Source organism: Microtus oregoni, unplaced genomic scaffold (genome assembly GCF_018167655.1).
Source record: "Microtus oregoni isolate MIOR12 unplaced genomic scaffold, Mior012 000046F_ref0000063, whole genome shotgun sequence".
In the NCBI taxonomy this organism is placed as follows: Eukaryota; Metazoa; Chordata; class Mammalia; order Rodentia; family Cricetidae; genus Microtus; species Microtus oregoni.
Window position 1 is genome coordinate 2,327,186 of NW_024543220.1, and position 17,235 is coordinate 2,344,420.

General features: G+C 44.0%; 1 pseudogene; it reads right to left on the reverse strand.

Annotated features, from left to right (window-relative positions):
* Positions 1 to 3,175: 3,175 nt before the first annotated feature.
* On the reverse strand, positions 3,176 to 15,899 carry LOC121435651 (annotated as a pseudogene).
* Between the last annotated feature and the right edge of the window lie 1,336 nt (positions 15,900 to 17,235).

Below are 17,235 nucleotides of genomic sequence, written 5' to 3' on the forward strand. Positions count from 1 at the left end.
AAGTCTAAAAGGAAACATATAAAGACATATTCATGCACACAGCAATTATTTTTATGTTGAAAATTGATTTTCTTTTTTACTGCTAGGCATGTTTTGCTATGGTGACCTGTGACCTGTGACTCTTTCTACCCCCCCCCCCCCCCTTATGCAATGGTCTCTGAGCCTTGGCAATGGGGTGTGATGTGGAGGTCCCGTTTGTGACTGAGTACTCTCTGAACTTTGGCCAGTCATAAATGTGTTAACCACGCCTACTTCACAAAGAAACTTCTCTGATGTGATCTGAGAGCTGTTCTATAGATAGAGATTTAAAAGGCAGTTTGATACAATGTCTGTTTAGCAAAATAATAGGAATAGGTTCATTCCAGGGGCCTCTGCCTCAACCATGGATTCTTGGCCAGGTTTGAAGTATTAGACATGTGTTTCCTACAGTGGAGTGGGTCTTACATCCTGTGAGAAAGTGGTTGACTACATTCATGACATTCTTGTCATTACTGTATTTATGGGCATAGCTTGCCACACTGGTCAATATTACATTTCACATGGTTCAGAGCTGGGTAAAACTGTCCATGATCCCCCACAATGCCAGAAGCCTTTCTAACACCTTCCAATACTAAAAGAATATTTTAGTTAGGGTTTCTATTGCTGTGCAGGGACACCATGACCATGGCAAGTCTTATAAAGGGAAACATTTAATTGGGGCTGGATTACAGCTTTAGAGCTTTAGTCCTTTATCTTCATGATGGGAAATATGGTGGCACGCAGGTAGACATGGTGCTGGAGAAGGAGCTTAGAGTTCTATATCTGGATTCATAGGCATCAAGACAAGACAGTAAGTCACTAGGCCTGGCTTGAGCTTCTGAGACCCAAAGACCACCGCTAGTGACATACTTCCTCCAATAAGGTCACACCTATTTCAACAAGGTCACTCCTCCTAATAGTGCCATTTCCTATGAGTCTATATGGGGCCATTTTCTTTCAAACCACCAGAGAGCTACCCATCAGGAAGGAAGATTTCTTGTGAGTCCATGCTGATTTCTCCATGTCCTATGACTAACGTGTGTAGTGTCTGCAGCAATACAGTCTTACCATCAAGTTCTAGTGGTCAACCAAGAGCAATGGCAATGGTTTGTATTGTTTGGGGGCCTATGGAATACCTCTGTCTAACAAGCTGAGGAGATATATCTCACACTAAACACTGGGCTTTTTATTTTCCAATATATGGTTTCTGGGATGGGCATAATCTCTACATATTAAGTTGTTCTGACAAAGTTTTGCTGATTCGCCTCTTGATTAGCCTATGTTATCTTTATTTTTCTTCCTACTTGGTGTTAGCTAGTCTAACTTTGTACTAACTGGTTTTTTTCCAGCTAAAAACATCATTTTATATTTATAATATTAAAAATAAGTCTTTGATATATAAAAACTGGCCAGAACTTTTTTTACTTGTTACATAAGAATTGCCATCTTACATGTCCAGACTATCACCAGATCTTTGTCTCGTGTAGGAGTTAGGGTTAGGATCCTAAGTATGAACGATAAGGAGGTGCTGGGGCCTGGGAAAGCACTCTGTGCAATAGAATACTCTCAGCTTTGATTTTGAAGCAGAAGTCTGCACAGCAGGCTACAGATCTCCACGTACCTTTCATGATGTGACCCGTGAGTCTCTTGATGTGTAACAAGACATTAAAGATTGGCCTCTCATGGCCTCACCCCAGCAGCCTGTCCTTGCAAGTGCCACTGCCCTTTGAGGCAGAATCATCGGGGCCACCTTTGACCCTAAGCTGCAGCTGGGAGACTGTCCTGGTGATGCCAGAGGCTCTGGACACATGCACCAAGATAAGGAGGCCACCATATTTCAAGCAAAACTTGGGATAAGGGGAAGGGCTCGAGAGACATTTGGAGCCTGAGGTACTTTGGGCTCTTCCTTGGGCCTTTCAGGGTCTTGTGACTTGGCTGACTTTGTTTTCTTTGGGTCTCTGTCTGGAGATGTTTCTGACATCTGGGCTTCCTAAATAAGGGCCCGGGCTGTCCCAAGGCCTCCTTCCCTCACCACCCACTCGTGCTGCCACTAGAGCAGGGCAGCCTGGGCTCTTCTGCCCCAGGTCCACTCATGTGAGGCCTCCTGGGTGAAATGTCAGAGGTCCCCTGTACTGAGCTCCTTCGTGACAGCAGTGTCTATGCTGCTGGGTGTCTCCCGAGGGAGGCCCTGGATGTTGGCTCCGGATGCTTCCAGGGCCCTGCTTCCCTGTTGGACTTGAAGATGGGTACCACCTTGCACATGTGCTCATTCTCAGAGGCGTTCAAAGTTCTCACAGGTTTGGGTGCTGTCCCTTGGCTACACCAGGCACTGACTGGGTTTGAGGCCCCCGGTGATAGCTCTTTGAGGGACTTTCTCTTTAGTGCCATGGTATCCTTTCCTTCGCTGGCTCTGTCCTTCGAAAGGCCGCCCTGACAGCTGGACTCGGGAGCAGGTACCTCCACAGGGGAACTAGAAGCAGGGTTGGAGAAGATCTGACTGCTGCCTGCCTCTCCAGTCCCAGAGAACACGGAGCCACCCCCTTTTCTCTCTTCCTCCAGCTCTTCTCCTTCTCGTCTGGAGTTGGTTCCCTCTGAGTGTTGGGACTAATTGAGTCCTGGCCTTCAGCTGCTCTTCCCTGCTAGAGCCTTCTAATTGAAGTTACTAAAAGCTGTGCTTTGCCTAGAGGATCAGAGGATGGGATTTTCACCTGTTGGCCATTGACTGCAGGGTATTTAAGCCTCCATGGTGCTTTTAAAGAAGGGCGTTTGTACCAGCGATTGAAGGTCTGTGTGTCGGTCTGTCTCTGCGTGTGTTTCCCAACCTCCAGCCCCTTGCCCGAAGCTGGCGAACTGGGTTCTAACTCATAGAGTGCAGACGGGGGCCGTGGTGCGTGGCATCTGAGCAGTCCGGAGTCAGTGAGAAGTCTGTGCTATCTGAGACATAGCAGAGGCCCAGGATCCCTACCTTCGGGTCAGTGACAACCAGAAACACAAGAGCTTCACTGCTGGCTTCATCAGAGACAGCCCTGTCATTCTCCCCAGCTGGGCTGAGACCCTCCTGGGGACCTGTGCCCTTGGGTGTGAGGCTGTCACCAAGCATCAAAGAATTATGAGCTCTGATCCCCTGGAGGGAGCAGCTCTGTAGGACACAAGTCCTTTAGAGTCGGTTGAGATGCTTCCCCCAGGCTCCTGGGACTCTGGCGGTCAAACTGGGCCAACCCTGTGACCCATTCACGTTCCCTAGATCCAATGGTAAGAGAGGAGGGCTTTGTGCGGGACCCAACCCCATAGGTTCACCGTTCCTTTTCCGGAGAATACTCGCCATGCTCCTTCGCAGCCAGTGGGAAAGGAGTTGCTGGCTCAACCAACCGGAGTGTTGGAAGGAAGCTGATTCTGTCAAGCGGGGGGGGGGGGGGGGGGGGAGTGGGGGGGGGAGTGGAGAGGGCTTTCTTCTGCTTCTTGGAGGCCTGAGGTAATTGCGCAAAGTTAGGGTCGTGGTTCTGCTGTTTGCTGGGCTCCATCCAGGCGACGGTGGGTCTGCTCCGGGGTAAACTGAATTTGTTGGGGTCCTCTGGACTGCTGATGGCACTCTCCAAGAAGGTCAAAAGCTCTCGGTCAGATCAGCAGAGATGCCCAGGGTGAGGCGAGAGCAACGGCTGTTGGGGGGGCAGTAGGAGGGGATGGTGGGCCTGGGCTTCGGAAAGGATGGCAGATCTTCTGTGCCCTTCTTAGCTAGGATCTCTACATCATTCTCACTGCTGCTCCTGCCAAACCCCGCGAGCTCCCCAGTTGTCCAGGAACGTCGCTTCTGTTCCAGCTCCTTCAGCCTCTGTAGCGATTTCTGCTCTTGTTCCTCCCGTCCTTTACTGCTTGGTGGACTACAAATACAGAATACAGAAGTCTCTGAATATCTAGAAGCATCTATCCAGTTTCACCGTTTGTCTTCACAGAAAAAAATCTATAAGGTATGAGCCTTGCCCTGCAGCTCCCATTTCCAGAGTCCCAGCTCCAGTACCAGTTCCACAGAAAACTGGGGGAAGTATTCCATCTGTTGAGCCAGCTCCTGGTCCCGCTGGATGTTTTCCTGAGGCGATTTTGTTCTGACAAAGAGTGTAGCTCTGCCTCAGTGACATCCAGAGATAATCTGCTGAACATGCTGCAACTTCTCGGAAAAGTGTAGAAGGATGACATCTTGCTTCTGGGCTTCCTGAATGAGAAAATGCAGAGAATTCATCCCAGGTTTGTTTGCTCTTGTGTCTGCCAATTTGAGTAAGAAGACAGTTTAAATCCTATAGCGTTGCCAGCATCCCTCCGGCACTCATGATATTCCTAGCCTGGAGCACCGAGTGTAATATTGAATGTAGCTCCTCACTTGACAGCTCTTGTGTAGTAGTTTTTAGCATTGTTATGTCTTTGTACAGAGAAGAGCAAGATGGCAGGAATTCCTTTCTTAGCACCATGGCTTCATTCCGAACCGAAAGCCAGCCGTACAGAAAGGAATCTGCAGGAGAAAGCTTGGACACATCGCCGTTAAATGTCTTTAACTTCTTTACCTCCTCTGACTTTGGCAGAAGCTTAAGGATTTCTCAAAGCATCTTTGACCCGAAATGCTCACTCTTCCCTTGGTGGATATCTTCTAAGATGGACTGAAGTGCTGCATTTGCTGGTGTGCCACCAGGGACACAAGCCTATGGAAATTCTGTACTGACTATTTTTGCTGCTTGGAAAAAGTCTTGAGAATTTAGTAAGCACTTGTCCAAAGTCCTCACTGAAGGGTTTTTTTGTTTGTTTGTTTTTTGTTGTTGTTTTCTATTGCTACAGGCTTGGGACTTTTCTGGTTTCAACATACTCTCTGTTTAATATCAACCACTAACTAGAGTTGGGTAGATGTCTTAGTGCCTAAGAGCACTTCCTGTTTTTGCTGTACCTAAGCTTGGTTCTAGCACCCGTGTCAGGTCACTCACAACCACATGTAACTCCAGTTCCATGGGATTCAATGCCTTCTTCTGGCTTCCAGAGACTGCACTCATTGTACACAAACCCATTCTTTTTTTTTCTATTTTTAAAATTAATTAATTTATTTATTAAAGATTTCTGCCTCCTCCCCGCCACCGCTTCCCATTTCCCTCCCCCTCTCCCAATCAAGTCCCCCTCCCTAGTCAGCCAGAAGAGCAATCAGGGTTCCCTGCCCTGTGGGAAGTCCAAGGACCACCCACCTCCATCCAGGTCGAGTAAGGTGAGCATCCAAACTGCCTAGGCTCCCCCAAAGCCAGTACGTGCAGTAGGATCAAAAACCCATTGCCATTGTTCTTGAGTTCTCAGTAGTCCTCATTGACCGCTATGTTCAGAGAGTCCGGTTTTATCCCATGCTTTTTCAGACCCAGGCCAGCTGGCCTTGGTGAGTTCCCGATAGAAGATCCCCATTGTCTCAGTGTGTGCACCCCTCGCGGTCCTGAGTTCCTTGCTCGTGCTCTCTCTCCTTCTGCTCCTGATTTGGACCTTGAGATTTCTGTCCGGTGCTCCAATGTGGGTCTCTGTCTCTGTCTCCTTTCATCGCCTGATAAAGGTTAATATTCAGGAGGATGCCTATATGTTTTTCTTTGGGTTCACCTTCTTATTTAGCTTCTCTAGGAACACGAATTATAGGCTCAATGTCCTTTATTTATGGCTAGAAACCAAATATGAGTGAGTACATCCCATGTTCCTCTTTTTGGGTCTGGCTTACCTCACTCAGCATAGTGTTTTCTATTTCCGTCCATTTGCATGCAAAATTCAAGAAGTCATTGTTTTTTACTGCTGAGTAGTACTCTAATATGTATATATTTCGTACTTTCTTCATCCATTCTTCCATTGAAGGGCATCTAGGTTGTTTCCAGGTTCTGGCTATTATAAACAATGCTGCTATGAACATAGTTGAGTATATACTTTTGTTGTATGATAGGGCATCTCTTGGGTATATTCCCAAGAGTGGTATTTCTGGGTCCAGAGGTAGGTTGATTCCGAATTTCCTGAGAAACCGCCACACTGCTTTTCAAAGTGGTTGCACAAGTTTGCATTCCCACCAGCAATGGATGAGTGTACCCCTTTCTCCACAACCTCTCCAGCAAAGGCTATCATTGGTGTTTTTGATTTAAGCCATTCTGACAGGTGTAAGATAGTATCTTAAAGTTGTCTTGATTTGCATTTCCCTGATCGCTAAGGAAGTTGAGCATGACCTTAAGTGTCTTTTGGCCATTTGAACTTCTTCTGTTGAGAATTCTCTGTTCAGCTCAGTGCCCCATTTTATAATTGGGTTGATTAGCCTTTTACGGTCTAGTTTCTTGAGTTCTTTATATATTTTGGAAATCAGACCTTTGTCAGTTGCGGGGTTGGTGAAGATCTTCTCCCAGTCAGTGGGTTGCCTTTTTGTCTTAGTGACAGTGTCCTTTGCTTTACAGAAGCTTCTCAGTCTCAGGAGGTCCCATTTATTCAATGTTGCCCTTAATGTCTGTGCTGCTGGGGTTATACGTAGGAAGTGGTCTCCTGTGCCCATGTGTTGTAGAGTGCTTCCCACTTTCTCTTCTATCAGGTTCAGTGTGTTCGGACTGAAATTGAGGTCTTTAATCCATTTGGACTTGAGTTTTGTGCATGGTGATAGATATGGACCTATTTTCATTCTTCTACAGATTGACATCCAGTTTTGCCAGCACAATTTGTTGAAGATGCTCTCTTTTTTCCATTGTATACTTTTAGCTCCTTTATCGAAAATCAGATATTCATAGGTTTGTGGGTTTAAGTCAGGGTCTTCTATTTGATTCCGTTGGTCGACTTCTCTGTTTTTATGCCAGTACCACACTGTTTTCATTACTGTAGCTCTGTAATAGAGTTTGAAGTCAGGCATGGTAATGCCTCCAGACGATCCTTTATTGTATAGGATTGTTTTGGCTATCCTGGGTTTTTTGTTTTTCCATATAAAGTTGATTATTGTCTTCTCCAGATCTGTGAAGAATTTTGATGGGATTTTGATGGGGATTGCATTGAATCTATAGATTGCTTTTGGTAGAATTGCCATTTTTACTATGTTGATCCTCCCAATCCAAGAGCAAGGGAGGTCCTTCCATTTTCTGGTGTCCTCTTCAATTTCTTTCTTTAAAGACTTAAAGTTCTTGTCAAATAGATCTTTCACTTCCTTGGTCAGAGTTACCCCAAGATATTTTATGCTATTTGTGGCTATCGTGAATGGTGATGCTTCTCTGATTTCCCTTTCTGCTTCCATATCCTCTGTGTATAAGAGGGCGACTGATTTTTTGGAGTTGATCTTGTATCCTGCCACATTACTAAAGGTGTTTATCAGCTGTAGGAGTTCTTTGGTAGAGGTTTTGGGGTCGCTTATGTATACTATCATATCATCTGCAAATAACGAGAGCTTAACTTCTTCCTTTCCAATAAGAATCTCCTTGATCCCCTTATGTTGTCTTATTGCTATTGCTAGAACTTCAAGCACTATATTGAAGAGGTATGGAGAGAGTGGACAGCCTTGTCGTGTTCCTGATTTTAGTGGGATGGCTTTAATTTTTTCTCCGTTTAATTTAATGCTAGCTGTCGGCTTGCTGTAAATAGCTTTTATTATATTTAGGTATTACCCTCGTATTCCTAATCTCTCCAAGATCTTTATCATAAAGGGGTGACAAACCCACTCTTGAGCAACAACATAGGCACATATTTTTTTTTAAAGAAAAGACTAACCAGAAGATAAACATATTTTGTTTTGTCTTTTAAAAATACATGATATACAGATTCTTGTCTTAGCTTCTTTTCTTGTTGCTGTGATCAAGTAATCTGACAAAAGCATGTTGAGGAAAAGGGGAGTTTATTTAGCTCGAAGTTGAAGGAACAGTCCATCATGGTGGAGAGGTCAAGGCAGGAGGATTGAAGCACCTGGGTCACATCACAAAACACAGTCACCATTAAAATGAAGGAGAGCAATGCATGCATGTATACATGCTGCTGTTTACCCAACCCATTTCCTCTGCCTACATAGTCTAGGTTTCCCACCAGGGCCTACAGTGGGCAGGAAAATTAAGATTAATTTCCCCCAGAAAGGCTCGTAGTTTCATCTCTCAGGAGATTCTGCATCATGTCAAGTAGAAATTGACACAACAGCTCTCTAGTATAAATACTTAACATCCTGCATCTCCTTCTATCATCTGCCTAGTACAGGAAAACAAGTTTCTTTATATCACTGAAGCTTGCGATTCCTCATTAATGAATCATTTCGAAGGTTTTTTCCTAATAGAAAGGATCATTTGGGAAGAAACATTAGTATTTTAAATCATGAATAAAAGGTAACTTTCTAATGTTATTAAATTTGTCATTAGATAATTTCACACATATACACAACGCATATTAATCCCTTCCACCTCTTATTCTCTCCCATCTCCCTACCACTCCTGTCAAACCTCCTCTTCCCCACAGTCTCTCATGTTCATGTCTATTCATTTTGTTTTGTTAGCCAGTGACTAAACCCAGGGCCATCTGTGTAACCATGGGTTTGGAGACATGCATTAGAACCTTAGTGAGCTCAGCAATGGAAATCCAACTAAGACCGTAATCACCCTCTCCCAGAGTCTGTGAATAGCCAGTAGTTCAGCTACAAAAGGGAATACCTCATGAGTCTCTTCCCTTTCCATGACTGATTGACAAGGCCAGGCTCATGTGATAGTGAGTGCAAGGGAACACAAACGTGAGTTAATGAACGCAACAGTTGTGTTAAGTTTAGACAGGGCAGCCCATGCACAGTTTTATCCCATAAGGAGAAAAGTGTGAGAAGAGACTGCATGAGAATTTGCCTGACTTGCAAATCAGCAGGGGTGTGATCTGTGTGAATGAGTGGAAGGAAAGAGAAGAAGCGGAGCTCATAGAGAGAATATGCGACAGAAAGGGGCACAGCCTGTATACCCCTCCTCAAATGTACAGAACTAAAGAGATGAGGTCAATGAAACCTCAGAACAGCTTGAGGGTTCTCTGACTTGTGGCTGTGGGGATGCATGAGATCTTGGAAAGAGAAGTGGCTATAAGTGTCCTGTGAGTTTCATGAGGAAGTGCTCAGAAGCACTGAGCAAATGGCTGAGGCTATGTACAGACTGTTTACAAAGCTAGTATGTAAACAGAGGTGTATCCCGGCTGTGCGTGACAACATTTCCAACTTACTTTCACAGAAAAGCTGAGACATTTTGTTATTGGTAAAATGACTGTGAAAACTTTTATATTCTACTCTAAGTAGATCAAAGACCACAACATAAAAACAGGTGTGCTGAATTGGATAAAGAGAAAGTGGGGACTAGCCTTGAAATCATTGACACAGGAGAAGGCGGATAGCACAGGCCCTAAGATCAACAACTTATAAACATGGCCTCATGAAACTGAAAAGTTTCTGTGAGGCAAAGGACAGTTTATTCAGACAAAGAGGCTGCCTTCATAATGGAAAAACATTTTTTTTTTATTTTTCACCAACTACACATCTAATAAAGGGCTAATATAAAAATATATAAAGAATTAAAAATATTGATATTAAAAAGTAAAATAATCCAATTAAAAATGGAGTAGAAACCTAAACAGGATTCTCAAAAGAAAAAAAAATTGCTTTTCAAATGTCTGAGAAACAAAGAAATGTTTAATATCCTTAGTTATCAGGGAAATGCAAATCAAAACTATTTTGGGATTTCATCTTATATCTACCAGAATGACTAAGATCAATAAAACAAATGACAGCTCAGGCTGGTGAGGATGTGGAGTAAGAGAAACAGTCATCTATTGCTGGTGGGAATGTGAACTTGTACAGCCATTATAGAAATCAGTGTGCTAGTTCCTTAGGGAGATAACAATTAATCCACCTCAAGATTCAATCATAAGACTCTTGAGTATATACCGAAAGGTTGCTTCATCCTACCACAGAGATCCTTGTTCAACCAACATTGCTGCTCTATTCATAATAGCCAGAAGCTGGGAACAACCTCAAAGAAAGGATAAATAAAATGTAGTACATTTACACAATGGAGGGGGATGAGGAAGGGAATATGGGGAGGGACAGCTAAAATTAAGGGTCATTTGAGAGGTAGTATGGAAACCTAATACAGTAGAGGTTTTCTAAAATATATACGTATATGATGGTGATTGATCTAAATGAAATTGCCAAATAACGAGAGAGACAGAGCCCCAACTGGCCATCTCTTGTTACCAAATGAGACTTTCAGTACTGGAATTGGATTACATCTAATTGAGTAGTTGGCCAAAGGAGTCCCATAGGAATTCCCCCAAATCCCAGACAGTTTCCAAGACTATAGGTTACTTTCCCCAAACTGACTGCAAGGTCCCATTTCTGAAGACAACACCCACACAATATGGAGAAGTAGACATGGTGCCTACATAGAATCTTTGCCCCTAGATTCTAGTGTTTTGGGTACAGGAAAGTATTCCACATTCTACCAAAGGAGAAGCATAAGCACCAAACCATCACGAACCCTCTGATATACAATTCCTCTCTGATTATATGCTAGTGCAATGGTGGCACTAGTTTGTGGGAGTAACCAACCAATATCTGTCCTGACTTAAGGCCCACTCCGTCAGATGAAACTCATACCTGCACTGAATGACCAAGAACCAGAGACTAGAGAGCCCAGGGACCTAGTGGAAAACCAATACTAGTGATTATATATATATATATATATATATATATATATATATTGATTATATATATTCATAAATATATATAAAATAATATAGCAATTAAGTGACTCCTAATGACATTCTGCTATACTCATAGATCAGTGCCTTATTCAACCATTATCAGAGAAGCTTCCTCCTGCAGCAGATGGGAACAAATACAGAAACCCACAGCCAGACAGTTTGCAGAGACTGAGAAACCTTGGAACACCCAGCCTTAAATGGTATGTCTTCATCAAATCCCTCCCCTCAGGACTTTGGGAACCCTGAGGAAGAAGAGGATGAAATACAAGGTCACCTTCATATATAAAAGAAACATTTCTGAAGCTTAAATCACACATTACACCCCACACACTAATAGTGGGACACTTCCACATCCCACTCTCACCACTTGCCAGGTCTGTCAGACAAAAAACTAACAGAAATAAGGGAACTAACAGATGTTATGACTTTAATGGACTTAACGGACATCTATAGAACATTCTGTCCAAACATAAAAGAATATGCCTTCTTCTCAGCACCCCATGGAACCTTCTCAAAAATTGATCACATACTTGGTGACAAAGCACAGCACCCCATGGAACCTTCTCAAAAATTGACCACATACTCGGTGACAAAGCAAACCTCAATAGATATAAAAAATTGAAATAACTCTATGTATCTTAACAGATTACCATAGGTTAAAGTTAGAATTCAACACTAATTTTAGACAGCAACACTAATTTTAGAAAGCCCACAAACACATGGGAATTGAACAATGCTCACCTGAAATTCAATGAATCAAGGAAGAAATAAAGAATTTAAAGACTTCCTAAAATTCAGTGAAAATGACCACACAACATACCCAAATTTATGGGATACAATGAAAGCAGTGTTAAGAGGAAAGTTCATAGCATTAAATGCCTACACAAGGAAGCTAGGAAAATCCCACACTAGCAATAACAGAACACCTGAAAGCTCTAGAACAAAAAGAAGCAAACTCACGCAGGAGGACTAGACTACGGGAAATCATTAAATTGATAGCTGAAATCAACAAAATAGAAATAAAGAAAGCAATACAAAGAATCAATGAGACAAAGAGTTGGTTTTTTGAGAAAATCAACAAAATAGACAAACCTTTATCCAAACTAACCAAAAGGCAAAGAGAGAATATCCAAATTAACAAAATCAGAAATGAAAAGGGGACATAACAGACATGGAGGAAATCCAGGGAATCATCAGGTCATACATTGAAAAGCTATACTCCAGAAAATTGGACAACTTAAAGGAAATGGACATTTTTTCTGGATAAATATCACTTACCAAAATTAAATCAAGACCAGATAAGCAAATCAAATAGACCTATAACCTCAAAGGAAATAGAAAACGTCATCAAAAGTCTCCCAACAAAAAATAAAAATAGCCCAGGACCAAACAGTTTCAGCATAGAATTCTACCAAATTTTCAAAGAAGAACAAGTACCACTACTCCTCAAATTGTTCCAAGCTATAGAAACACAGGAGGATCATTGCTGAACTCTTTTTATGAGGCTACAATTACCCTGATATCCAAACCACACAAAGACACTACTATGGAAGAAAATTGCAGACCAATTTCACTCATGAACATTGATGCAAAAATACTCAATAAGGCAGACAGAATCCAAGAGCATATCTGAAAAATCATTTACCATGACAAAGTAGACTTCATCTCAGAGATTCAGGGATGGTTCAACATATGAAAATCCATCAATGTAATCCACTGTATAAACAAACTGAAAGAAAAAACCTACATGATCATCTTATTTCTCTTATTAGATGCTAAAAAAGCTTTCAACAAAGTTCAACACCCCTTCATGATAAAAGTCTTGGAAAGAACAAGGATACAAGGAACATACCTAAACATAATAAAGGCAATATACAGCAAGCCAATAGCCAACATCAAACTAAATGGAGAGAAACGCCCAGCAATTCCACTGAAATCAGGAACAAGACAAGGTTGTCCACTGTCTCCATAGCTATTCAATATAGTACTTGAGTTCTAGATAGAGCAATAAGACAACAAAAGGAGATCCAGGGGACAGAAATCAGAAAAGAAGTCAAACTCTCACATTTACTGACAGTATAATAGTATAAATGGCCTCCAAAATTTTACCATGGAACTCATAAACACCTTCAGTAATGTAACAGGATACAAGATTAACTCAAAAAAGATCAGTAGCCCTCTTTTATACCGATGATAATGTGCAGGAATTGTTCCTTTGAGCTCTGAAGTTTCTTAACCGCTCAACACGATTTCAGGGTTTCAGCTGTGGCTTACACTGTTGGTAGGTGAATGATCTCTGGGGACATACAGTCACGAATTTTTAGGTAGAATCTCTCATTTAAACTTTTACATTTAATCTTTATTTTACTTAAAACATTTGAATTAAATACTAGATAAATATTAGTTGTGATTTTAGGAACTTCTAAAATTTGTTGTAAACTGTTATCTTTTTTTTGTATTTATTTATTTATTTATTTATTTATTTTTTATTGAGAAAAGGAGAAAAAAAACACAAGTTTCCACCTCCTCCCAGCCTCCCATTTCCCTCCCCCTCCTCCCACCCTTCTCCCCCTCCTCCCACCCTTCTCCCCCTCCCCCCACTCCTTTCCCCCTCCCTCTCCAGTCCAAAGAGAAGTCAGGGTTTTCTGCCCTGTGGTAAGTCCTAGGTCCTCCCCCCTCCGTCCATATCTAGGAAGGTGAACATCCAACCTGGCTAGGCTCCCACCAAGCCAGCACATTAAGCAAGATCAAAACCCCGTGCCACTGTCCTTTGCGTCTCATCAGCCCTCATTGTTCGCCATGTTCAGAGAGTCCAGTTTTATCCCATGCTTTTTCAGTCACAGTCCTGCTGGCCTTGGTGAGCTCCCAATAGATCCGCTCCACTGTCTCAGTGGGTGGGTGCACCCTAGAAGGGAAGGAGGGGGGGGCCTTGGGGAAACAGGAGGATTGGGATAAAGGAAGGTTGGACAGGGGAGCACGGAACCACAATTCTTAGTTAAGGGAGCCACTTTAGGGTTGGCAAGAGACCTGACCCTAGAGGAGCTCCCAGGTGCCCAAACCTAGGTCCCCAGTTAGTTCCTTGGGCAGCTGAGGATAGGGAACCTGAAATGACCCTATCCTATAGCCATACTGACGAATATCTTGCATATCATCATAGAACCTTCATCTGGTGATGGATGGAGATAGAGACAGAGACCCACACTGGAGCACCGGACTGAGCTCCCAAGGTCCCAATGAGGAGCAGACGGAGGGAGAACATGTGTAAACTGTTATCTTCCATTTATTTTAGCCTCTTGAGCTGATGGAGGAAGGTCATTGGCTAATAAAGGAACTGCCTTGGCCCATTTTATTGGTTAGAGGATAGGTGGGAGGAGTAAACAGAACGCTGGGAGGAAGAGGAAGTGAGGTCAGACTCACAGCTTTCCTCTCGGGAGCAGATGCCAGAGAGAGACGCCATGCCCCGCTCCCGGGATGAAGCTCCGACCCAGGATGGACTAGGCTAGAATCTCCCCGGTAAGCGCACCTTGGGGTGCTACACACAGATGATTAGAAATGGGCTAAATTAATATGTGAGAATTAGCCTAGAAGAGAATGGGCCAAGCAGTGTTTAAATGAATACAGTTTGTGTGTTGTTATTTCGGGGCATAAGCTAGCAGAGCAGGCAGCCGGGGTGCTGGGGACGCAGCCCCGCCGCCCATATTACTACATTGAGCTGTACAGGATCATTGGCTTAATGCTTTATTTGGCTGTGCAGCCATTCCCCACCCCTCTCCAGAACGTAAAGAAACCCTTTACCTGTGACTCTGTAGGTTTCCCAAGGCTTCCAGCAGCACCACCATTCTTTCTGTCACTCTGCCTGGCTATTTTAGATATTTCATGTATTTGGAGTTTCTGTTTTTGTGTCTGAAGCATTGCATTACGAGAGCCTAACAGTTCACCCATGCTGGTAGCATTGCCATAATTTGCTTCTCTCCCTCTCTCCCTCTCTCCCTCCCTCCCTCCCTTCCTCCCTTCCTCCCTCCCTTCTGCTCTCCCACCCTTCCTTTCCAAACTGCCTCCTTTCCTTCCTTTTTAGATAAGAGTTTCTGTGTGTAGCCCTGACTGTCCTGGAACTCACTCTGTAGTCCAGGCGGGCCTCCATCTCACAGAGATCCGCCTGCCTCTGCGTCCTGAGTGCTGGGACTGAAGTCCTGCATCACCACTGTTGGACTGTTTCCTTTTCTTTTTAAAGTCACAGTCTTGCTGAGTAGCCCAGCTAGCCTCTCATTTGTCCTCCTGCCTTAGCTGAGGCTACAGGTGTTCATGTTGTCAGTATGATTTGCCTCCTTTTGTTATATCTCATTGTTTGTGATATGTGTACAGGTGTGTGTGGGAGAATGCAAGCCTGTGTGTGCACAGGCCAAAGGAAGGAGCAGCAGGACATTGGGTTTCTTGCTCGATTATCAGTTTGCCTTGTTCCCTTGAACCTGGGGCTAGGCAAAAGCCCAGCAAACCCCAGTAATCCTCCTCCGTCCACCCTCTGTAGGAGAAAATGTAGGCATGACCTGGTGGCTAGTCAACATGGCATACTGCACTTCTAAATAAGAAGCATGGCACACCATCTTCTTGAAGTCAGAACCCTGAATTCTGAAGTACGTGAGTATCCTGTAGCTGGCCTGTGGGCGAGTCTGCATGTTCCATCTCCTCTCATGAGCTTCTTTGCAGAAACTCGGGTGGTGTGAGCACTCACTGTCCAGTCAGAGGTCCATATCCTGGTCCATAGGCTTCCTCTTTATAAGCAGTTGCTCACATGCCATAAAGCAGATGTTGTTCCCTGAAACTGTCTCTGCATCCTTTACCACCCCACAGCCATTGTGGTCTTGTTGGGGGATGTCCGTGTTATGGTGGCACCCGCCCCAAGCTTGTGTTATAGGCATGTGTATGGTCACCTGACATTTTGTGTAGGTGCTATGGTCCTCGTGTTTGCTCAGCAGAGATTTGTACCACTGAACTAGCCGTCTAGCCCATTTCCTTTCAAAGGGCAGACTGTATCCCGTTGTGTTCATAGAGCATGTCCGCCCGTCCGTAGAAACTTCAGTTGCTTTTCCTTCCAAGCTGCGCTCGTGGCTTTTTTGAGTCTGTGTTTTCAGGTACTTTGCATATGTGCTCCATGGCATGTTTGGGGGATGATAGCACCCCCTCTTTTTGTAGGATTCACACCTGCTGTTTTCAGTGGTGAGCATCCATGCCATTTTTACTGCCTTTACTAAAGTGCGCAAGGATCCCAACGTGGCCTCCCCCTTGCCTCAACAACCCTTCCACCTCTGACCCTTCTAGCAGCCTCTGGGATGACCCCATCCCTAAGGTGGCGTCTCTTTGTGCTTCCCTCATGGCTGATCCTCAATGCATACTCTTGTGCATCTGTGCCTCTGTTATGGAGACAGTGCACCGCGGGTTGGAGTTTATTGACCTATGGTGTTGGGGTTGATAGCTCCCTGTCTTGTGGTCAGCTCGCAGTGGTTGTTTTAATACAGGCAGATCTCCAAGTGGAGCAGACCCAGTAGCACTTCCACAAACTCTCTGGAATATATGTGCAAGCTCCAGGAGATCCAAGAAAGAAAGAAGTTTGAGTTTGTGAAACCTGTGAGTAGCAGAGCAAGCTTTGCTGTGGGTCCGCACAGCGAGAGACAGAGCAAGGTCTGTGACGGATGCACACCGTTAGTCACCGTGTGTGCTTGTGAACAGTGAGAGACAGAGCGAGGCCTGGGACGGGTGCACACAGCTAGTCACAGTCTAGGCAAACATCCAGACAAGGGGGAGGCCTTGTCCGCACAGCCGCTGTGAGGGGGCACTTGCTATGCGTGGTCTCCCGCACTGCAGCCGGCACAGATTCTGTCCTGCACCACCGCTGCAGCCAATGTGACTGACAGAGCTAATGCTCACGAGATACTGGTTTTCAGTGTCTTTAAAGTAAGTTTGCTTGTTTAAACGTGCTTTTGTTTCAAGTATTTTATTATGATTTCTAAGTCATTCTGTAGCTTTTGAAGCAGTTTTGTGAATGGCTAACACTAGTTTTTAAATTTATTTTAGCTTTGTTTTCCGTATGTGTACTTGTGTGGGTTTGTGCCTGTGGGGACAGGTGAGAGTGGAGGACAGAGGTGTCGGTCTCCCTGGAGCTGGGTTAGTAGGTGGGTGCTGGGAATTTAGCTTGATTCCTCTAGAAGAGCAGAACGTATACACGGAGCCATCTCGCCAGCCCCTAGAAACACCGGTTTTGTTATTATATAGGTGTCTTCTAATAAGTTCAGTTACTTACATATTAATAAGCATAGCCAAAATTCCATGTTTCAATGTGGAAGCAGTTTCACAGGGTTTGCACAGTTTTACAGAACAAAGAAGGTCATAAGTCAAGGCAACAAAATACATTTGTGGGCACACCAGGGATGCTAGTACATTGAGATTTGGGGAGTGGTATTCTATAGGCTCAAGAGGTGATCTGATAACCTTCTTAGA